This window comes from Pseudophryne corroboree, chromosome 1 (genome assembly GCF_028390025.1).
Source record: "Pseudophryne corroboree isolate aPseCor3 chromosome 1, aPseCor3.hap2, whole genome shotgun sequence".
NCBI lineage: Eukaryota > Metazoa > Chordata > Amphibia > Anura > Myobatrachidae > Pseudophryne > Pseudophryne corroboree.
In genome coordinates this window covers 122,081,121-122,101,805 of record NC_086444.1, presented here as the reverse complement: position 1 = coordinate 122,101,805, position 20,685 = coordinate 122,081,121, and the positions used below count along the sequence as shown (strand labels likewise).

The 20,685-nt window shown below is 51.7% G+C and overlaps 1 protein-coding gene across 3 annotated transcripts in view; it reads right to left on the bottom strand.

The window, feature by feature from the left end:
• Positions 1-20,685, bottom strand: part of GPBP1 (GC-rich promoter binding protein 1) — a 130,582-nt gene that overhangs the window by 44,205 nt on the left and 65,692 nt on the right. The gene's annotated exons all lie outside the window — the stretch shown is intronic.

Sequence of the window (20,685 nt, the reverse complement as noted above, 5' to 3'; positions counted from 1 at the left end):
AGTTCTTACTCCTCTACGTCTTATAATTCTCAATACCTTGGGTATGAGAAGCAGAGGAGGAAACACATACACCGACTGGTACGCCCACGGTGTTACCAGAACGTCCACAGCTATTGCCTGAAAGTCTCTTGACCTGGCGCAATACCTGTCCAGTTTTTTGTTCAGGCGGGACGCCATCATGTACACCTTTGGTCTTTCCCAACGGTTCACAATCATGTGGAAAACTTCCCGATGAAGTCCCCACTCTCCCGGGTGGAGGTCGTGCCTGCTGAGGAAGTCTGCTTCCCAGTTGTCCACTCCCGGAATGAACACTGCTGACAGTGCTATCACATGATTTTCCGCCCAGCGAAAAATCCTTGCAGTTTTTGCCATTGCCCTCCTGCTTCTTGTGCCGCCCTGTCTGTTTACGTGGGCGACTGCCGTGATGTTGTCCCACTGGATCAATACCGGCTGACCTTGAAGCAGAGGTCTTGCTAAGCTTAGAGCATTATAAATTGCCCTTAGCTCCAGTATATTTATGTGGAGAAAAGTCTCCAGACTTGATCACACTCCCTGGAAATTTTTTCCCTGTGTGACTGCTCCCCAGCCTCTCAGGCTGGCCTCCGTGGTCACCAGCATCCAATCCTGAATGCCGAATCTGCGGCCCTCTAGAAGATGAGCACTCTGTAACCACCACAGGAGAGACACCCTTGTCCTTGGAGATAGGGTTATCCGCTGATGCATCTGAAGATGCGATCCGGACCATTTGTCCAGCAGATCCCACTGAAAAGTTCTTGCGTGGAATCTGCCGAATGGAATCGCTTCGTAATAAGCCACCATTTTTGCCAGGACTCTTGTGCAATGATGCACTGACACTTTTCCTGGTTTTAGGAGGTTCCTGACTAGCTCGGATAACTCCCTGGCTTTCTCCTCCGGGAGAAAACCTTTTTCTGGACTGTGTCCAGAATCATCCCTAGGAACAGCAGACGTGTCGTCGGAAACAACTGCGGTTTTGGAATATTTAGAATCCACCCGTGCTGTCGTAGAACTACTTGAGATAGTGCTACTCCGACCTCCAACTGTTCTCTGGACCTTGCTCTTATCAGGAGGTCGTCCATTTTCTTCGAAGAAGAATCATCATTTCGGGCATTACCTTGGTAAAGACCCGGAGTGCCGTGGACAATCCAAACGGCAGCGTCTGAAACTGATAGTGACAGTTCTGTACCACGAACCTGAGATACCCTTGGTGAGAAGGGCAAATTGGGACATGGAGGTAAGCATCCCTGATGTCCCGGGACACCATATAGTCCCCTTCTTCCTGATTCGCTATCACTGCTCTGAGTGACTCCATCTTGATTTGAACCTTTGTAAGTGTTCAAATATTTCAGATTTAGAATAGGTCTCACCGAGCCTTCTGGTTTCAGTACCACAATATAGTGTGGAATAATACCCCTTTCCTTGTTGTAGGAGGGTTACTTTGATTATCACCTGCTGGGAATACAGCTTGTGAATTGTTTCCAATACTGCCTCCCTGTCGGAGGGAGACGTTGGTAAAGCAGACTTCAGGAACCTGCGAGGGGAAACGTCTCGACTTTCCAATCTGTACCCCTGGGATACTACTTGTAGGATCCAGGGGTCCTGTACGGCTCCAGCGTCATGCTGAGAACTTGGCAGAAGCGGTGGAAGGCTTCTGTTCCTGGGAATGGGCTGCCTGCTGCAGTCTTCTTCCCTTTCCTCTATCCCTGGGCAGATATGCTTATGGGGACGAAAGGACTGAGGCTGAAAAGACGGTGTCTTTTTCTGCATAGATGTGACTTAGGGTAAAAACGGTGGATTTCCCAGCAGTTGCCGTGGCCACCAGGTCCGATGGACCGACCCCAAATAACTCCTCCCCTTTATACGGCAATACATCTTTGTGCCGTTTGGAATCTGCATCACCTGACCACTGTCGTGTCCATAAACATCTTTTGGCAGATATGGACATCGCACTTACTCTTGATGCCAGAGTGCAAATATCCCTCTGTGCATCTCGCATATATAGAAATGCATTCTTTAAATGCTCTATAGTAAATAAAATACTGTCCCTGTCAAGGGTATCAATATTTTCAGTCAGGGAATCCGACCAAGCCACCCCCGCGCTGCACATCCAGGCTGAGGCGATCGCTGGTCGCAGTATAACACCAGTATGTGTGTATATACTTTTTAGGATATTTTCCAGCCTCCTATCAGCTGGCTCCTTGAGGGCGGCCGTATCTGGAGACGGTACCGCCACTTGTTTTGATAAGCGTGTGAGCGCCTTATCCACCCTAAGGGGTGTTTCCCAACGCGCCCTAACTTCTGGCGGGAAAGGGTATACCGCCAATAATTTTCTATCGGGGGAACCCCGCGCCTCATCACACACTTCATTTAATTTATCTGATTCAGGAAAAACTATAGGTAGTTTTTTCACACCCCACATAATACCCTTTTTTGTGGTACTTGTAGTATCAGAAATATGTAACACCTCCTTCATTGCCCTTAACAAGTAACGTGTGGCCCTAAAGGAAAATACGTTTGTTTCTTCACCGTCGACACTGGAGTCAGTGTCCGTGTCTGTGTCGACCGACTGAGGTAAAATGGGCATTATAACGTCCCTGACGGTGTTTTAGACGCCTGGACATATACTAATATGTTTGCCGGCCGTCTCATGTCGTCAACCGACTTGCAGCGTGTTGACATTATCACGTAATTCCTTAAATAAGCCATCTTTTCCGGTGTCGACTCCCTCGAGAGTGACATCACCATTACAGGCAATTTGCTCCGCCTCCCAACATCGTCCTCATACATGTCGACACACACGTACCGACACACAGCACACACACAGGGAATGCTCTGATAGAGGACAGGACCCACTAGCCCTTTGGGGAGACAGAGGGAGAGTTTGCCAGCACACACCAAAAACGCTATAATTATACAGGGACAACCTTTATATAAGTGCTTTTCCCTTATAGCATCTTAATATATGTAGTCATATCGCCAAATCAGTGCCCCCCCTCTCTGTTTTAACCCTGTTTCTGTAGTGCAGTGCAGGGGAGAGCCTGGGAGCCTTCCCACCAGCATTTCTGTGAGGGAAAATGGCGCTGTGTGCTGAGGAGAATAGGCCCCGCCCCCTTTTCGGCGGGCTTCTTCTCCCGTTTTTCTGAGACCTGGCAGGGGTTAAATACATCCATATAGCCCCCAGGGGCTATATGTGATGTATTTTTAGCCAGAATAAGGTACTATCATTGCTGCCCAGGGCGCCCCCCCCAGCACCCTGCACCCTCAGTGACCGCTGTTATGAAGTGTGCTGACAACAATGGCGCACAGCTGCAGTGCTGTGCGCTACCTTATGAAGACTGAAAAGTCTTCTGCCGCCGGTTTCTGGACCTCTTCATTTTCGGCATCTGCAAGGAAGTCGGCGGCGCGGCTCCGGGACGAACCCCAGGGTGAGACCTGTGTTCCGACTCCCTCTGGAGCTAATGGTGTCCAGTAGCCTAAGAAGCCAATCCATCCTGCACGCAGGTGAGTTCACTTCTCTCCCCTAAGTCCCTCGATGCAGTGAGCCTGTTGCCAGCAGGACTCACTGAAAATAAAAAACCTAACAAAACTTTTACTCTAAGCAGCTCTTTAGGAAAGCCACCTAGATTGCACCCTTCTCGGCCGGGCACAAAAATCTAACTGAGGCTTGGAGGAGGGTCATAGGGGGAGGAGCCAGTGCACACCACCTGATCCTAAAGCTTTTACTTTTGTGCCCTGTCTCCTGCGGAGCCGCTATTCCCCATGGTCCTGACGGAGTCCCCAGCATCCACTAGGACGTTAGAGAAATAACATTTTACATAATACTAACAGACTTTAAATTTTCGATTCTTTTTTCACGAGTTCTAAAAATAGAAGTCTCCATTCACAATAGGATTATTAATGACCTCTTCTCAGCCAATATACTGTCGTCACAGCTAATTCCCACCACACCAATGAAGTATGCAGCGCACATTGATTCTCTATGGTCAGATTGCACTGACCTCACACCAAAAACAGAACTCCATTCTCTAAGTGCACCACGCGGAGAACAGCATTGTTGTATGAAAAACTATTAACGAGCACCTCTTATCGCCAGACAGTAGCGGCTACTATTTTGTGAGGTCATCCAGTATTTAAGAGAAAGCATTCTATCAATTCATTAGGTATGCCTTAGAGCAGTGATGGCTAACCTTGACACTCCAGCTGTTGTTGAACTACACATCCCAGCATGCCCTGCATCAGTTTTAGCATGGCTAAATAGCAAAACTGTAGCAGGGCATGCTGGGATGTGTAGTTCAACAACAGCTGGAGTGTCATGGTTAGCCATCACTGCCTTAGAGTATACTTGCCGGCCCAGAATATTATGCCAATCTCCCAGAAACGGAGCCACACAAGAAAGAAGTGGGTGGAGCAAAGTGTGAAGATGATATTTATGCCATCGCTCTGCCAGAGAGGAAACCGTAGGGAGGATAAGTAATCAGTACATACGGATGCTGGAGAGCAGCGGCCATTTTCTTGTAGCACATTTCCTGTTAAATAAAGGAGAGGCGTTACAAGCTCTCTAGCTCACAGATGTCATCATTACTTCTTTTCCCCAGTGTAGTGTTTAACCTTCAAGACTCTTCGGGGGCGGTGATTCAATTATTCTTCCCACAGCCGCCACTAGATGGTGCTCGACTAAGCAATTCAATTGTTGCTCCGTTCGGGCGCGAATAGCCGTGGACAGTAGCGGATCTTGCCACGGGCAAGCAGGACTTTTGCCCGGGGCGCCGCCGCCATCCGGAGGGCGCCGCACCACGGCAAGATCCGCTGCTGCTGTGCCCCCCACTGCCTGCTGTCCGCTGTGAAGTGAAACTAGACGCTACGCGTCTAGTTTCCCCTTCGTGGGCTGCCCGCTGTGAAGTTTCCCTTCATGGAGAGGACCTTTTCTGTAATGATGTGTGGTGCGCGTTGACGTCATCGCGCACCGCACAGCAAAGGTCCTCTCCACGAAGGGAACTAGACGTCATCGCGCACCGCACATTTTTCAGCGGCGCTATTACTGTACAGGGGGCGTGACTGACCACGCCCCCTGTATGAAGCCACGCCCCCTGTGGCGAGCTGAAATGTGGATAAGTCAGGCGTTAGGGGAAACACAGCAGTACTTTAAACAGGTTTAGCCATACAAATAGGCTCAGACACGTGGCACTCACTCCTGGGGGGCTGTTGAATTGCTCCGATGGGCGCCAATTACTTTTGAGCACCCACAAAACAATTGATTTACCCCAAGTATACCCTCCATGCTTTGCCATTACAGTGCACTGGATGCAGACTGAATAATCAGGGCAGAGAAGGAGGTGAGAGAGGGTGACCATGGAAAATACTGGATACTGGGAGAAAAGGACATATGGAGTATACTGGTTGAGTGACAAAGAGGGGAGATGGGGGAAAGAAATGAGAAGAGCGAGAGCACGAAAGAAAAGTAAGATGGAAAAAAGAAGAAAATGCGAGACAAAGAAAGAGGGAGTAAGTGGGAGAGACAATGGGTAAGAAAATAAAGTGGGCTAAGTTAGAGTGAAGTCTTGGGAGGGATGCTGGGAGAGGGGCCTGCATCTGGAAAGCATTCTCCCTCAGACACACCCTTGGATGGAGGTGTCCTTCTGCCCAAACCACCTGAAATCAAATTTCAAAGTAAGACAAGTAAAATATGCTGCAGATGTTACTAAAAACACTGATTCCTATGAATATTGCTACCAAAGTAGTACAAAATAAATTAAACTATGCCTGATGGCTATGCACAATCTGTAATTGTCACTTCTTTACTGTTGGACAGTTAGAAACTTATTTCCATAAGGAAGCAACATCGATCCAGGCAGAATTAGAACTTTAATATGAAAATAAATGTGAAAGATATAGGAAGAAAGGACAATATTCAGCACCACTCTTTATCCGGTTCCAGTATGAATGGTCGACCATGTTATGGTCAACAGTCATTAGGTCGACCACTATTGGTCTACATTGGCATGGTCGACATGGACAAATGGTCAACACATGAAAAGGTCGACATGCATTTTTTTTCTGCGTAAAGTGACGGGGAACCCCAATTAGTGCACTGCGTCCTCTCGCATGGCTCGGAGCTTCGGGCAAGGTGCCTTGCTCTGCTACCGCTGCGCTCGGCACAGATTACCGTTCCCAATCGTAGTTCACGTGGATCGTAAAGTATGGAAAAGTTCCACAAAAGATAAAAAATGTGAAAAACTCATGTCGACTATGTCAACCAATAGTGGTCGACCTAATGACTGTCGACCATAACATGGTCGACCATCCAAACGGATACCGTTTATCCAGTCCCTTAAAAGACCAGGCAAAGCCACAATGTAACATTCTTCATTACTCCCAACTGTCCTGCTCATCAGAAGGTGGAGAGGTCCCTTTCTCTGCTACCTGCATAGTAAAGAATGGAATGGAGGGAAGGAAATGGTGGGAAGGGGTTTAAGCTGGGAGCACACTAGACAATAAATCGGACGAGTTGCCATTTTGAGCCAAATCGGAACGACAAATCATCCAATGTGTACACACAATTGCACGTTCATCGCATCTACAGTGCAGGTAGATCTGATTATATCGTTAATGGTTTTGTGCAAATTGTATAATGTGTATGGCTGTTTACCAAGGCACATCAACGTCTATTCACAGTGAGAAGGCTTAGGGGCAGTTAAGCAAGTGCTGGCCACGCCCCCCAAGTGTCACAATGGTAGGGCTGTGCCCCCTCCCCTGCTGGCCACGCCCCCTGTTTGAGCACGTGCGCACTGATGCCCTCCCGCACCACAGTGGTCTGCCTTAATGCTGGCGGGAACATACTATTATATATGTCTTTAATGACCCATGATAAATCGTTTGGTCATTTGAAGGATTGCACAGTGTGTACGCACTATATTTGTTCTGTAGTTTAATGGAAATCGGGATGACCATTGCGTCATTTGCACATCATCTAGCGTGTACCCAGCTTAAGCCTCCACCCCACCTCCGGGTGATTTTGTCACTTGCCCTGATTCCTGGTACTCAATAGCGTGTTATCATGCCCCCTTAATATAGCAAGTAGGGAGGGGCATAGCCAGAACTTTGTGGGCCTCATAGCAACATTATGAAGGGGCCCCGTCCCAATGCTTCTAAAGAGACACCACTCTGCCGCAGTTGTTCATTTTATACCCTATAATAGTGCCCTAGTTCGTTTTCTGAACCATATTAGAGCCTTAATTAATGTTAGGCCCCATAGTAGTGCCCTAGTTTATTTTATGAATAGTATTAGTGATTAAGGTCACCCTATGTCACATTTCAGAGCGGCCAGAACACATTATGCCGCACAGTATCCCCCAATTCACATTATATTAGTGATCGCAAAAAAGCGATATAGCGCACATTTTACCCACTTGAGGACTGGGGACTCGCACTTTCAAAATGAGCGGGTCCACAGGATGCGATCAGCTGTAGCCAATCCCGGTGGCGGGGGCTGAGTGTCCCGGGGCGGGTAGTGTTCCCGTGGCAAGGGGAAAGTGGGGAGCAGTTGACGACTGATCACACAGCTGAGGGGCCGGGTGCACTGCCGACTGTTCCCTCAGCTGCACGGATGAGGCTGCTGCTAACAGCCCTTCCCGTGCAGCTATACATGATCTCAGCGGAGGTCATCAGCACTAGGACCCAGCGCAATGCGGCTTCCTGCGTGGTGTTGACTTTCCCCGCCCTAGACTGGCCCGTCACCGCCATGAAGTGGACCGGGTAAGCTAGTGTGTGTGTGGTGACAGGGGGAAGCTGAGGCACAGAGGGAGACAGCCGAGTGGCACAGAATGGGGATGCTTAGAGGCACACAGGGGAGAAGCTGAAAGGCACAGAAAGGGGACAGCTGAGAGGCTCAGGGGTGGGGATGCCGAGAGGCTCAGGGGTGGGGACGCTGAGAGGCTCAGGGGTGGGGACGCTGAGAGGCTCAGGGGTGGGGACGCTGAGAGGCTCAGGGGTGGGGACGCTGAGAGGCTCAGGGGTGGGGACGCTGAGAGGCTCAGGGGTGGGGACGCTGAGAGGCTCAGGGGTGCGGACGCTGAGAGGCTCAGGGGTGGGGACGCTGAGAGGCTCAGGAGTGGGGACGCTGAGAGGCACGGGGCAAGGGGGAACTCAGTGGCACAGGGGGGTGCTGAGTGGCATGGAAGGGGGGGTGCTGAGTGGCATGGGGGGGCGCTAAGTGGCACAGATGGTGGGTCACTGAGAGACAAAGAGCGAGGGGGAAGGCTGTAGGACACAGGGTAGGGAGTTCTGGAATGACAGGAGGCTGGATTGACATCCTGGATCATGGAAAAGACCCAGATGCTACCTTGACACAAGTGGCAGAAGGCTGGAAAGGTAAGAGGCTGGAGAGACACAAGAGGCTAGATTCAGGGGGCAGGGAGTGACACAGGGAGCACAAGTTTGGGTGAACCTTTGTTTGATGATGCATCTGTTATATGCCTACACAAACAGGCATCTTCCGTCCAGGTTATCTCCTACTTGAATAATAAATACCGACTGAAGACGCCGTCTGCCCAGGGAGGATCCATTTCACCAGAGGTTCCCCGTTGCAGTGAAACCACCATGTAGGTAAGGTGTATTTGGAATAGAATGGAGAGAAATACTCCCAGAGTGACGAGAAACGGGTAGCATGTCATGTTGGCACACTCCAGTTTCGAGTGGCCACGTTCCTAAGTCATTTTCTCCACTTGCACCACTGCCCACAACATCGCTCCACAGACACCATCACCTACCAGACATGTCCCCCGCACACTCACACTGTTACCTACCAGACCTTACCACCTACTGCCCCTTGTTGCGAGGACACACCCACTCCCACCCCCCCTCTTCCCCTTTTATGGTGCCCACTTTTAAACCCAGTAGCTGCTATCTGCCCTTACACCATCCCTAACCCCAGCACTGCCTGCGACAGCCCCTCCGTGCCCCCAATACCTATCTACCCTTACCTTTTTCATACCCACAGTAGTTTGCACCTAACCCCCTCCTTGCCACCCAGTACTGCCCCAGCTGCTATCTACCCTTTCCCCCTACCTATTCCCAACACTGCTTGCCACTAGCCCCCTCCCCCCCAGCACTGTCCCAACTGCTGTCTACACTTACCCCCAGCACTGCCTGCCCTTACCCCGCTCTACGCCAACTTCTCCCTGCCTCTACCTGTCCCAACTGCTGCTTGCTCTCATCCCCCATAACATGAGATGGGACCCAGAAACAGTGGAGCAGAACCCTAACTTTTTAAAGTGAGGGGTCCCTGGCACCCACAATTTTTTTCCGCTCATCGCTATCCCTGGATATATAGTGCTCCCTGTTCATATTGTGCCTCATTACAGTGCCCCGGTTCATATTATATAACATTAAATGCCCTTCACACTACAAAAAGCAGGTCCAGGGGCATACCTAGATATATTGCAGGCCTCAAGAAAAACAAATTTGAAAGGACCCCTACGTACCACCCAATGGCAAAAAAAATGTATATAACACATGTAACTGTGACAGGGAATGTGGGCCCCTCTCAGCTCTGGGCCCCATAGCAGCTGCACTCCCTGCACCTATGGTAGCCTGCATGTTTGAATTAAAACGTACTACATTATGGACCCTATTCAGTATGGATCTCCACATACTGTAGATTTTCGGGCCAGTGCGCACGTGCAGCACTTGGGGCACGCACACGCGCCCCAGGAGATGCGTTCACATCTCATTCATGTGAATGCTTCTGCCTGATTGACAGGCAGAGGGATTCGAAGGGCAATCGGGGGTGGCAAACTGCATTGTGGTGGTGGTGCAGCGTAAACAGGGGCGGGTCTGAGCCATTTTCAGGGTGGCTCGTGTGACGCCACACATGGACGCTACAACAGGAAACACAAACGCTACGCACCCGGGCAGGGAGCATCCCTAATTCAGCGGTACGATTGTGATTGAATGGAGAACGCATGGCTGGCAGCCATTTGCATGCTGGGGGGCCTTGCCCTGTACTAATTTAGCAAAACTACAATTGAAGCCGAATGAGGTCTAAAATACATTTTTGTCGCTCACCTATTTTACGCATCTGACTAGAACATCTTATTGGAGATTGTGAAGAAGGAGAGATTAACAGGCTGACAAACCTACAATTGCACTGTGGTCAGAGAAGAGGAGGCGTCCTTATACAATAACGGATGTATCACTCTATTACATATTGACTGATTTCAATAATAAGTGCCAATAGAAAGGACATAAAACATTTTTTTTGGAATGCATTAGTAGTTAAGGAGTGATGTTCTCCTTATGTGTGTCTTCTTTGGGTGTAGTATGTTAGGTTGACCACTATTGGTCGACAAGGTTTTGTTTTTGTTTTGGTGTCGTTTTCTCTGTAGAGTGACCGGAAACCCCAATTAGTGCACCGTGTCCCCTCACATGGCTTGCTTCGTTCACCATGCTTTGGGCAAGGTGACTCGCTGCGCTTGACACAGGTTACGGTTCCCAGTTGTAGTCCACGTGGATCATAAAGTATGAAAAAGTTCTAAAAATGAAAAAAAAAGTGAAAAACTCATGTCGACCTTATATCACGCCGACCTAGAGTCCCTGTCGACCTACTTACTGTCGACCAACAGTGTCGACCTACAGAGCGGATCCCGTCCTCTTTACAGGCAGCTTTGGCAGTGTGCGCATTTGATGCTACCATGTCAGGTGGCAGTGTTTGATGGTGAGGCCTGGAGCTGCAGCTCCATCCGCCCCATCATTAACCCGGCCCTGGGCACAGGTACTGTAGCTATGTGTGATCAGCAAAAACTAGATTTGATTTTGCAGGAGAAGACACATCAATTATAGGAAAGCATCTTGCGGTGCACCCCGTACCTATTCCTACCAGGGGATCTGGTTACCATACTGGCATTGTGGCTGCCGGCAGTCAGAATACCGACGCTGGAATCCTGACACTGGTCACAAGACCGACACCAACATTGATGACAATGATGGTGACGGAATCCTGACTGCCGGCGTCCAGAATGGAACAATGACGGGGTGTGGGGTAACGTCATGACATCCCACTTACGGAGAGTGGTCGCAGGCTCTAGGCAGAGCATCCTAAGAATGCTCCAGGCAGCTCCACAGGCTGCGAGGTGTATGCCCAGAGCGTTCCTTGGATTTACGCCATTAAAACCATTAAGCTCTTTACCTTGAGTTCCTTGTATTCATTGTCATTTTATGCTTTTCAAAGCCTATAAAGGCAGAGCCGCGACCCCACACTCTAGTGCCCAGTGTGCTGAAACTGGTGTTAGGGGGCAAACCTGGGGCCTCCCGCTCTAATGACCAGCGTGCCAAAACTGGTTCCAGGGGGCTAACCCGGGGCCTTCCGCTCTAGTGCCCAGGGTGCCGAAACTGGTGCCAGCAGGGTGTACCCGCGGCCTCCCGCTCTAGTGCCCAGTGTGCCGAATCTGGTACAAGGAAGATGAACCCGGGGCCTCCCGCTCCAGTGTCCAGTGTGCCGAAACTGGTACAAGGAAGATGAACCATGGTCCTCCCGCCCTAGTGCCCAGTGTGCCGAAACTGGTGCCAGGACGGCCAACCCGGGGACCTCCTGCTCTATTGCCCAGTGTGCCGAAACAGGTGCCAGGGGGGCCAACCCGAGGCCTCCCGCTCTAGTGCCCAGTGTGCAAAAACATGTGCCGGGGGGGGGGGCGAACCGGGGGACCTCCCGCTCAAGTGCCAAGTGTGCCGTAACTGATGCCAGGGAGGCGAACCAGGGACCTCCCACTCCAGTGCCCAGTGTGCCGAAACTGGTGCCAGGGGGGCGAACCCGGGGCCTCCCGCTCTAGTGCCCAGTGTGCCGAAACTGGTACAAGGAAGATGAACCTGGGGGCCTCCCGCTCTAGTGCCCAGTGTGACGAAACTGGTACCAGGGGATGAACCCGCGGCCTCACGCTCTAGTGCCAAGCCTGCCAAAACTGTTGCCAGGGGGGCGTACCCAGGGCCTCCCGCTCTAGTGCCCAATGTGCCGAAACTGGTGCCAGGGGGGCCACTCTGGGGCCTCCCGCTCTAGTGCCCAGTGTGTCGAAACTGGTGCCAAGGGGGCCAACCCGGGGCCTCCCGCCCTAGTTCCCAGTGTGCCGAAACTGGTGCCAAGGGGGGCGAAGCCGGGGCCTCCCGCTCTAGTGCCCAGTGTGCTGAAACTGGTGCCAAGGGGGGCGAACCCGCGGCCTCCCACTCTAGTGCCCAGTGTGCTGAAACTGGTGCCAGGGGGGCGTACCCGGGGCCTCCCGCTCTAGTGCCCAGTGTGCCAAAACTGGTGCCAGGGGGGCCAACCTGGGAGCATCTCGCTCTAGTGCCCAGTGTGCCGAAACTGGTGCAAGGGGGGAAGCCGGAGCCTCCCGCTCTAGTGCCCAAGGGGGGAAGCCGGGGCCTCCCGCTCTAGTGCCCAACGTGCCGAAACTGGTGCTAGGGGGGCGAACCCGCGGCCTCCCGCTCTAGTACGCAGTGTGCAGAAACTGGTGCCAGGGGGGCATACCCAGGGCCTCCCGCTCTAGTGCCCAGTGTGCCAAAACTGGTACCAGGGAGGCCAACCTGGGGCCTCCCGCTCTAGTGCCCAGTGTGCCGAAACTGGTGCAAGGGGGGAAGCCGGGGCCTCCCGCTCTAGTGCCCAAGGGGGGAAGCCGGGGCCTCCTGCTCTAGTGCCCAATGTGCCGAAACTGGTTATAGGGGGGCGAACCCGCGGCCTCCCGCTCTAGTACGCAGTGTGCCGAAACTGGTGCCAGGGGGGCATACCCAGGGCCTCCCGCTCTAGTGCCCAGTGTGCCAAAACTGGTACCAGGGAGGCCAACCTGGGGCCTCCCGCTCTAGTGCCCAATGTGCCGAAACTGATGCTAGGGGGCAAAGCCGGGGCCTCCCGCTCTAGTGCCCAGTGTGCCAAAACTGTTTCCAGGGGGGCCAACCCGAGGCCTCCCGCTCTAGTGCCCAGTGTGCAAAAACATGTGCCGGGGGGGGGCGGCGAACCGGGGACCTCCCGCTCAAGTGCCCAGTGTGCCGAAACTGGTGCCAGGGGGGCCAACCCGCTGCCTCCCGCTCTAGTGCCCAGTGTGCCAAAACTGTTTCCAGGGGGGTGTACCCGGGGCCTCCTGCTCTAGCGCCCAATGTGCCGAAACTGGTGCCGGGGCGCCAACCCGGGGCCTCCCGCTCTTGTGCCCAGTGTGCCAAAATTGGTGCCAGGGGGACAAACCCGGGGCCTCCCGCTCTAGTGCCCAGTGTGCCAAAACTGGTGCCAGGGGGGCCAACCTGGGAGCATCTCGCTCTAGTGCCAAGTGTGCTGAAACTGGTGCTAGGGGGGAGCCGGGGCCTCCCGCTCTAGTGCCCAGTTTGCCGAAAATGGTGCTAGGGGGCGAAGCCGGGGCCTCCCGCTCTAGTGCAGTGTGTGTCGAAACTGGTGCTGGGGAGGCCAACCCGGGGCTTCCCGCTCTAGTGCCCAGTGTGCAGAAACTGGTGCCAAGGGGGCGAACCCTGGGCGTTCTCAGCCATGCCTGCGGGGTCTGACATGATTGAATGTGCAGCACATTCAATCTGGAGGATCCGATACGATGCTCACGGGGCCCTCCAGTACATGTTATACCACACTACAATGAGCAGGTTCATGTGTGTACCTAGACATAGTGCAGTCCCCACGGAAAAAGTTTTAAAGGACCCCTACATACCACCCAATGGCGAAAAAATAAGATGTTACTTACCGGTAAATCTATTTCTCGTAGTCCGTAGAGGATGCTGGGACTACGTAAGGACCATGGGGAATAGACGGGCTCTGCAGGAGATAGGGCACTTTAAGAAAGCTTTGGACTCTGGGTGTGCATTGGCTCCTCCCTCTATGCCCCTCCTCCAGACCTCAGTTAGGGAAACTGTGCCCAGAGGAGATGGACAGTACGAGGAAGGATTTTTGTAAATCTAAGGGCGAGATCCATACCAGCCACACCAATCACACCGTATAACTTGTGATAAACTACCCAGTCAACGGTATGAACAACAACATAGCCACGGTTCAACCGATAAACTATAACATAACCCTTATGTAAGCAATAACTATATACAAGTCTTGCAGAAGAAGTCAACACTTGGGATGGGCGCCCAGCATCCTCTATGGACTACGAGAAATAGATTTACCGGTAAGTAAAATCTTATTTTCTCTAACGTCCTTGAGGATGCTGGGACTCCGTAAGGACCATGGGGATTATACCAAAGCTCCCAAACGGGCGGGAGAGTGCGGATGACTCTGCAGCACCGATTGAGCAAACAGGAGGTCCTCCTCAGCCAGGGTATCAAACTTATAGAACTTTGCAAAGGTGTTTGACCCCAACCAAGTAGCTGCTCGGCACAACTGTAATGCCGTGACCCCTCGGGCAGCCGCCCAAGAAGAGCCCACTTTCCTAGTGGATTGGGCCTTAACCGATTTCGGTAACGGCAATCCTGCCGTAGAATGTGCCTGCTGAATCGTGTTACAGATCCAGCGAGCAATAGTCTGCTTTGAAGCAGGAGCGCCAACCTTGTTGGCCGCATACAGAACAAACAGAGCTTCAGTCTTCCTGATTCTAGCCGTTCTGGTCACATAAATCTTCAAAGCCCTGACCACATCCAGGGACTCGGAATCCTCCAAGTCCCGTGTAGCCACAGGCACGACAATAGGTTGGTTCATATGAAAAGATGAGACCACCTTTGGCAGAAATTGAGGACGAGTCCTCAACTCTGCCCTATCCACGTGAAAAACCAAGTATGGGCTTTTATGTGATAAAGCCGCCAATTCTGAAACACGTCTAGCCGAAGCTAATGCCAACAACATGACCACTTTCCACGTGAGGGATTTCAACTCCACAGTTTTAAGTGGTTCAAACCAAGGTGACTTGAGGAAACGTAACACCACGTTAAGATCCCAAGGCGCCACCGGAGGTACAAAGGGAGGCTGAATATGCAGCACCCCCTTCACAAAAGTCTGTACTTCAGGAAGAGAGGCTAATTCTCTTTGAAAGAAAATGGATAAGGCCGAAATTTGGACCTTTATGGACCCTAATTTTAGGCCCAAAGTCACTCCTGTTTGAAGGAAGTGAAGCAGACGGCCCAAATGGAACTCCTCCGTAGGAGCAGCTCTGGCCTCACACCAAGAAACATATTTCCGCCACATACGGTGATAATGTTTTAACGTTACGTCTTTCCTAGCCTTGATCAGGGTAGGAATGACTTCCTCCGGAATTCCTTTTTCCGCTAGGATCCGGCATTCAACCGCCATGCCGTCAAACGCAGCCACGGTAAGTCTTGGAACAGACAGGGCCCCTGCTGCAGCAGGTCCTGCCTTAGAGGAAGAGGCCACGGATCTTCTGTGAGCAACTCTTGCAGCTCCGGATACCAAGTCCTCCGTGGCCAATCTGGAACAATGAGGATTGTTCTGACCCTGCTCATTCTTATTAATCTCAACACTTTGGGTATGAGAGGAAGAGGAGGAAACACATAGACCGATCTGAACACCCAAGGTGTCACCAGAGCGTCTACCGCTACTGCCTGAGGGTCCCTTGACCTGGCGCAATACCGCTTTAGCTTTTTGTTGAGACGGGATGCCATCATGTCGATTTGAGGCAGTCCCCATCGATCCGTGCGAAGACTTCTTGATGAAGTCCCCACTCTCCCGGATGCAGGTCATGCCTGCTGAGGAAGTCCGCCTCCCAGTTGTCCACCCCCGGGATGAACATTGCTGATAGTGCGCTTACATGGCCTTCCGCCCAGCGTAGAATCCTAGTCGTTTCTGCCACGGCCACTCTGCTCTGTTCCGCCTTGCCGGTTTATATGAGCCACTGCCGTGACGTTGTCCGACTGAATCAGAACCGTTTTTTTCCGAAGCAATTCCTCCGCTTGACGCAGGGCGTTGTACATGGCCCTCAACTCCAGGACGTTGATGTGGAGACAAGTCTCTAGGTTTGACCAGAGACCTTGGAAATTTCTTCCCAGTGTTACTGCTCCCCAGCCTCAGAGGCTTGCGTCCGTGGTCACCAGGACCCAGTCCTGAATGCCGAACCTGCGACCCTCTAGCAGGTGAGCACTGTTCAGCCACCACAGGAGAGATACCCTGGTCCTGGGAGACAGGGTGATCCTTTGATGCATTCGTAAATGGGACCCAGACCACTTGTCCAAGAGGTCCCATTGAAAGGTCCTCGCATGGAACCTGCCAAAAGGGATGGCCTCGTATGAAGCCACCATCTTCCCCAGGACCCGCGTGCAATGATGCAGTGAAACCTTTTTTGGTTTTAATAGGTTCCTGACCATGGCTATGAGCTCCTGAACCTTTTCGATCGGAAGAAAAACCTTTTTCTGGTCTGTGTCTAGAATCAGGCCCAAAAAGGTCAGACGCGTTGTAGGGACTAGCTGGGACTTCGGTATATTGAGAATCCAGCCGTGTATCTGCAACGTCTTCATGGACAGAGACACGCTGTCCAGCAACTTCTCCCGAGATCTCGCCTTTGTGAGGAGATCGTCCAAGTATGGGATAATTGTGACCCCCTGCCTGCGCAGGAGCACCATCATTTCTGCCATTACCTTGGTGAAAATCCTCGGGGCCGTGGAAAGCCCAAACGGCAACATCTGAAATTGGTAGTGACAGTCCTGCACTGCAAATCTCAGGAACGCCTGATGAGGGGGAGAAACAATCTCTAATGCCCAGGGATCCACCTGCGAGTGAACCCAGACGTGGCTGAAAAACCGAAGACGAGCCCCCACTAGATCTGCCTCCCCCCGGGAAGCACCAGCGTCATGCGGTGGACTTTGCAGAGGCAGGGGAGGACTTTTGCTCTTGGGAACTAGCTGTGTGCAGCTTCTTTCCCCTACCTTTCCCTCTGGCAACAAAGGACGATCCCCGTACCTTTTTGTTTTTATTGGAACGAAAGGACTGCATTTGATAATGAGGTGCCTTTTTTGTATGCTGCGGGGGGACATAAGGTAAGAAATTCGACTTACCAGCCGTAGCGACAAGGTCCGAGAGGCAGTCTCCAAACAACTCCTCCCCTTTGTAAGGCAAGGACTCCATATGCCGCTTTGAATCGGCATCTCCCGTCCACTGTCGGGTCCACAAGAGCCGCCTAGCAGAAATAGACATAGCATTTATTCTGGAGCTTAATAAACAAATGTCTCTCTGAGCATCTCTCATATACAAGGCAGCATCTCTGATATGCTCTATGGTCATTTGAATAGCATCCCTATCTAAGGTGTCAATCTCCGTAGATAAGGAATCTGCCCATGCCACAACCGCACTACAAATCCAGGCCGACGCCATAGCCGGTCTAGCAATTGTACCTGAATGAGTGTAAATGCGCTTCATGGTAATTTCCTGCCTGCGATCAGCAGGATCCTTGAGGGAAGCCGTATCCTGAGAAGGCAGTGCCACCTTTTTGGACAAGTGTGTCAGCGCCTTGTCTACTTTAGGCGAAGATTCCCATCGTATCCTATCAGTTTGTGGAAAAGGATACGCCATAAGAATCCTTTTGGGAACTTGTGGTCTCCTATCTGGAGATTCCCAAGCCTTTTCGCACAATTCACTTAGTTCAAATGAGGATGGAAAGGTGACTTCAGGCTTTTTCCCTTTATACAGGTGTACCCTCGTGTCAGGGACCGGGGGTTCTTCCGTAATATGCAAAACCTCTTTAATGGCAATAATCATGTACCGAATACCTTTTGCCACCTTCGGCTGTAATTTTGCATCTTCATAGTCGACACTAGAGTCAGTATCTGTGTCATCGATCTGGGATATGGTGCGCTTCTGAGACCCCGAAGGGCCTGGCGCCACAGGGACAGGCATGAACTGGCTACCTGACTGATCCCTAGCTTCTGCCTTGTCTAACCTTTTATGCAATAGATTAACATTTGCATTCAAGACATTCAGCATATCCACCCATTCCGTTGTCGGCGTTGCCGACGGCGACATGACATTCAAGCACTCCCCCTCCACATTAAGCGAGCCTTCCTCGTCAAACACGTCGACACACGCGTACCGACACTTCACACACACAGGGAACCCCTTTCCTGAAGACAGTATCCCTGTCAAGGCCCTTTGGAGAGACAGAGAGAGAGTATGCCAGCACACACCCCAGCGCAATGATCCTGGAGACCAACACAAAATGTTTTTCCCCAGCAGCGCTGTATAATATGTAAACCGCCAATTATGTGCCCCCCCCCTCTCTTTTAAACACCCGTTCACCGTGTGTAAGCAGGGGAGAGTCCGGGGAGCTTCCCCTCAGCGGTGCTGTGGAGAGAAAATGGCGCTGGTGAGTGCTGAGGGAGAAGCCCCGCCCTCTCGGCGGCGGGCTTCTGTCCCGCTCAAACTTACAAAAATATGGCGGGGGCTCTTTTATATACATGTACAGAGCCCACCTGTACATGTATATTGTCTTTTGCCATAAGAGGTGTTTATATTGCTGCCCAGGGCGCCCCCCCCTGCGCCCTGCACCCTTACAGTGACCGGAGTGTTTGAGGTGTATGGGAGCAACGACGCACAGCTGCAGTGCTGTGCGTTACCTCCGTGAAGCTGAAGGCTTCTGCCGCCTGACGACTTCTGTCTTCTGTTCTTCTAGCTCTGTGAGGAGAACGGCGGCGCGGCTCCGGGGGTGGACGCCCAAGTAAGAACCTGCGTTCACCCCCTCTGGAGCTAATGGTGTCCAGTAGCCGAGGAAGCAGAGCCCATCTTAGACAAGAAGGTCTGCTCCTCTCTCCTCAGTCCCTCGATGCAGGGAGCCTGTTGCCAGCAGTGCTCCCTGTGAAAAAGTAGAAAAAGTAGAGAAAAAATCCAAACAAAAATGCTTTTATGCAGAGAACTCAGGAGAGCTCTCTGCAGTGCACCCATCCTACTCTGGGCACAGTGTAAAACTGAGGTCTGGAGGAGGGGCATAGAGGGAGGAGCCAGTGCACACCCAGAGTCCAAAGCTTTCTTAAAGTGCCCTATCTCCTGCGGAGCCCGTCTATTCCCCATGGTCCTTACGTAGTCCCAGCATCCTCAAGGACGTTAGAGAAATGTATATAACACATGTGACTTTCATAGGGAAGGTGGGCCCCTCTCAGCTCTGGGCCCCATAGCAGCTGCACTGCCTGCACCTATGGTAGCTACGGGATGTAGTTATGTAACCGGCGGTCTCACAACACCTCCCTCTACATCCCACCCACTGAGAATCCTGACAGTCGGCATGGCAACTAGCAGGGACTATCCCCACTCCAGTGGGAAGAGAACATGTGGCGAGCATAGCGAGCCCGCAGTGGGCTCGTTGCGTTTGCCCCTGTCGGCAAAAGTAGTAAGTAGTTAGCCCTCTAATTCGATTAATGGGGGTTCACGACAGCACACACTTATTTGCTAGACATGTTCGGTAATGATGATTAAGAAGAAACTGTCCACGTTAACACCCGAGTATATATATAAGGCTGTGTACTCTGGAGCTGACTAACATACTTGAACGGAAGAGTTTATACTTTCACCTCTGCGCAGGGAGTCTCTAACACGAGGCAGGCAGGGAGTCTCTAACACGAGACAGGCAGGAAGGGAGTTTCTAACACGAGACAGGCAGGCAGGGAGTCTCTAACACGAGACAGGCAGGAAGGGAGTCTCTAACACGAGACAGGCAGGAAGGGAGTCTCTAACACGAGACAGGCAGGAAGGGAGTCTCTAACACGAGACAGGCAGGAAGGGAGTCTCTAACCAGAGACAGGCAGGCAAGGAGTCTCTTAAGGGGGGTACTCACGGAACGATAATCTAAGCAATCTGACTAGATTGCTTAGATTTTCAGCAAGATCGCTCCATGTGTTGCCCCTAGCAGTGATCGCTGTTGCTCAATCTAGCAGATTGAGCAACACTCTGGGTGAAATGAGCGGGGCCCCCGTTCACCCACTGGGTGAAATGAGCGGGGCCCCCCGTTCCCCCTGCACACATCTCTCCCCACATCTGCCGGTGAGTACCGGCCGGCCTTAACACGAGGCAGGCAGGGAGACTCTAACACAAGACCTAATTTACCAACTTGCATTTAGAAGCAAAATTGGCACAGAGTCACCGCAAACAATTAGCAACTAGATTTTCTTCTCATCTGTACAGTGCAAATAAGACAATGAAAGAGATTGTGGTGCAAAATGTAACCACTAAATCCAAATTAATTCTAGAGAGCAGCCGATAGCGTGGCAGAAATGCACTATATGGAGATGATTAATACACAGGAAAAGTGATGTCACAGCAGCTTAAGGGGGAGATGTATTTGCAAATAAATTGCAATCATCTCCATCTGTATTTGACTTCATATCAGCATTTTAGTTATCCGGTATGCAAGAATAGCTTCATGCCAGGGAAGCTATAAGGGCAGTCCCTAGACTTCTGGGTTTATGACCCGGTGGTAAAAACATACAAGCACGACTATCAGCCTGTGCATGTGTAAGGGGCAAGTAACGAAAAGGGCATCTTAGGCGTCAAAAGGGGGCACAGGCTCCAGAAAATGACACTTTTCCAGAGCTTGAACATCGCTGCCCATTAGAAACCTATGGAGTCTGCTGTGCTGGACATATCTGAGTGATCCGCTGCTGACCCTTTCCACACATGTGAATCCCTATGTATTGCGGTACACCTCAGAAAACTGCAGCTTTCTGCCAATTTACAGCATTTTGCTCTTTGATATCTCC